Here is a 4,018-nt window from a genome sequence, read left to right as displayed (position 1 = left end):
TCTCTTTCTTCATCAGATGTCAGAGCGTCGGCTTGGGCGACCACCTGATCAATCTGTGATGAGACTGTTAAGGGTTCTTGCTCCTTAGGGAGCGCCAACGAATCCCTTTCTGAGTCGTCGGACTTGTCTATGGGTAAGACACCATAGGTTTGAGGTCCTTGGTCGACGTCATTGGTTGAGAAAAGAGCTATGGCCTGTGTTGGTTTTGTTAACCATACTAGCCCAGTTTCTTGACTCGGTACCAGGTTATCTGGGAGTCCTCCCAGAACTGGAATGCCTAGTTCAAAATCATGAAAATCAGGTTCTGAGTGTTCAGCTTGCGATGACTCATCATCGTTTGTGTGTGAGTTTACCCCCCCTTCGTCCGATGAGGGGTTGTTGGAGGCAACAACAGCAATGTCTTGGTGTGTTCCACTGACATCTGTTATGTTGTCATTCGCGCCTTCAGATTTAGTAGCGATCACATCACTACATAGTGCTCCTGGTTGGATTCCCATTTCAGCGTTTTTCAAAGTTTCTAAAAACCTGCATATTTTCTCTGTCCCTTCCGAGCTCAGAGGTGTAGGGCCTTGTTTCTGGAACCTTTGTGATTTTATCGCCTCGGCTCGTTTCGTCCGAGGTGGGGGAGGGTTAGGTATGTCTTTTGGGGGTTCCTTTTCGGACTTCCCCTGATAATATGGGTCCTCTTGGATCCCATATCTTTGCGTCCTACGCATACCCCATTTACGATAATCACGTTCATCCTCTGAAAGAGGAGCTTTTCTGTCCCAGAGTGCACCTTCATTACGCGGTTTGTTAGTTTGAAAATACTGCTTTTTCTCGCCTGTTTTAGGAGGAGGGGTCAATGCATGCCGTCCTTCCATTTCTAGGGAGTGGGGTTTAACCTTTATACTAGGAAACACCTCTATGGGCGTCTTAGCATGAGAACATGCCTCAAACACATTCACAGCACACTGTTTAATCTCATTGATGGATTTTTCGCTGAAATTTGCCATAATTTGTACTGACATGCGTATGTCAGTGTGGAGATTTTTGCTGAAAACAAATTTAAAACCTTCTTCTTCCTCCATTCTGGTTTCATTTCTGTAACCAAAATAAGCTTGGAAGATTCTTTTGTAATAGATTTTTGGATGTTCATGCTTGCCCTGCGTGACCTTGTCAGCGGCTGGGAAACCAGCAGGTCCCGTGCAGGGGTCGTACTCTCTGATCAAAGCTTCACACAGAAGGTTGTAATCCCTTCTCGTTGCATCAGGTAGACGCTCGATGAAGGTGAACACCTCTCTGTCTGAAGTGAGCCTTATCAGACTGATCTTATCCTCAACCGTAGCATTAGGATAACCTTTCAGTCTGAATTCAAGATATTTCAGGTACGCTTTTGTTCCAGTTGAACCCATCGGTCCAGGTACAAAGCGTTGTACATATTTTGAGAGTTTTAGCAGAACATCTATTGAAAGAGGAAGTTTCCATGCACTCTGTTGCATGTTTGGTGGAGGAGACCTGTTCAGGTCTGTTCCTACCACTTTAGGTGAGGGTGGAGGTGTTTCTCTACACACATGTGGAGGTGGCAGAATGGGATTAAGAGCAGGAGGTGCAACAACATCTTTCTGAGGTGTTGGCGGTTTGTTTGGACTCTGACCTTGGTCTTCCTTGAGTTCCAGACAAGCTTGCCCCACGTCAGAAATCTTATTTGTTGCTGCGGCTAGTTTCTCCTCACAAGCTTTCAGGCGTTCCTGTGATGTTTGACATTCACCTTGTAAACGCATACAATGTTGGAGTAATGCCTCTTTTCCCAGTCTGCATTTGTCAAGTTGTGCTTTAAGCACATCTATCTCAGCTTTGCAGCGGGAAACTTGTGACACTGTCACAACGTGATCCCGTCTTAATGCAAAGTATTCTCTGGACAACAGCTCTTTAGCATCCCTGGCTTCAGATAGTGATGCATCAAGTAACTGTATTTTGCTATTCAGTGAATCAACTTCTGCACGTGCATCTTGCTGTGATTGAAACATCTGTTCAAAATGTTTTGTTGTGAGGACCTCGTGTTCACTTTTAAATTGAAGGAAGTGTTCTTCAATTTCCTGAACCACCTCTTTTTCGCTGTTTAACCTTATTGCAAGGTCATCAGCTTTCTCAACCACTGTATAGAATGATTCTTTCAGCAAAATTGCAATTTTAGCCAGCTGATTATAACTTGACTTTGTAATTTCTGTAGAGGTCACACTCTCTGCAACCTCCATCAGCTCATCCACTAACTCTTTTGGGTTCATGCTGTCCACCAGTTTATCATATGGATGTAAGGATTCTGTCAGCAGTGCTAACGCTTTCTCTAAACAGTCCTTCATCTCATAAGGATCAAAATCCTTTTCTATCACACCTGTCATGGTTATTCACTGTGTAGCACTTTATCTGGTTAAAACAGTTGCCAGCTTCAGATATTTTACAGGTAAATATTTGTATTCAAGTGTCATTGAGTTTCACACTATTTTAGCTCTGGATTTACACAAAAGTACTGTTATAAGTCAACTTATTCAGAGGAATGGGCACCTGTCATAGGTTTTACCCCAATTCATGAATATTTAAGTAAATGCTTCTCTGCAGTGTTACTTTTAATGTGCTTATTTTTTTAACAGATACTAGATTACCAAGCTTCTCAGTGTTTTTACTCTAAAGCACTGAACTTAATAAACCTGCAATTTTTCTAAAAAGTCTCACAGCAACATCAGTTTAAAACGCTTTTTAAGCCGTTTTATTCCAGAAATTTGCTATTTTAACAGTTACTCATTGAACCAGGCGGTGAAAAGAAAAAGAAAAAATTTTATGAGGAGCTTCAGTCTTTCTTCAGAAAAACTATTATACTCCTCTTTCACAGCAGGTGGCGGTGTTAGCTTTATACCAGCAGGAGCTTATGACAACTTCCTGTGGACGTTCTGTTGACATCCTGTCGTTAGCCGCTTAGCTTAAAATTAGCATCGGCTAAACTCGGTTAAATCAACATTTCTGAACATATTCAAAGCTTAAACGTGGCGTTGTTTCAACAAGCACGACTTCTTTGCATGAAACATGAGTTTTGGGGACATGTGGCACGGCACATTTAGTGATTTTAAGCACAGAAAAGGCTTTGGTGCAACCGAGCTTTACAACCTGACATCAGAGGAAGTGACGTAGACACGTCACTCATTTCTCAGCTTATCAGAGTGTTCCACAGCAGCTGATTTCAACCAATCACGGATCGTTTTTCCAGCTAGCGTGTAGCATTTAGCATGAACAAGTCCTTTCAACTTTTCGTCTTTTAAACTGTCAAAATGTACCATTTTCTGTTAAAAATGTAACGAATAAGCTCTCAGCTTCACGGAGACGGCGCTCCTTTCTTAAAAACGTCTTTCCAACCATTTAAAACAACTCGTTCGAACTTATCAGAACCGAGCCGGATCAGAACCGGGTCTGCAGCAGAATCTCCGTCCGTTTAAACAGAATCCACGTTTTTCACAGCTCATCAACTTTGTCACACAACAGATGTACAAAGTCAGCTTTCAAAAAGACACATTGACTCACAATTTCAGCTTTCAAAACATCACTAGCTGCAAAACATAGCTGTATTTGCTCCGAGCATCGCAGCTCAAAACGCTGCGTTTCACACCGCAGAATCTGCACTTTTTTCATGCCAACATGATAATTCAATTGTCACACGAATACAGTCCATTTTATGAACCTGTCACGGGCCACCAGATGTAGACAAACGTACGGGCCGCCAGAATGTAGAACAAACGTATGGGCCGCCAGATGTAGATGAACATATTCTATGATATATTCATAAATTAAACGGATTCTTTCATTTTTCTGGACTGAATAATAACGTGCATTGAATTTAATTAAATGTGGACGGAAACGTGTTTATCTTTGACTCACCAATGACAGTGGGTCATTTATTTAAAAACGATTTAAACACATCACACATTTACATTAATTTGGCGAAATGATTTCAACAACAACACTTATTTAGCAAGTTTTACAAGGAGGA

Source organism: Nematolebias whitei, chromosome 8 (assembly GCF_014905685.2).
Source record: "Nematolebias whitei isolate Nwh7 chromosome 8, NemWhi1, whole genome shotgun sequence".
Lineage (NCBI taxonomy): Eukaryota > Metazoa > Chordata > Actinopteri > Cyprinodontiformes > Rivulidae > Nematolebias > Nematolebias whitei.
The sequence above is the reverse complement of the archived record's forward strand: the minus strand, read 5'-3'. Positions refer to the sequence as shown.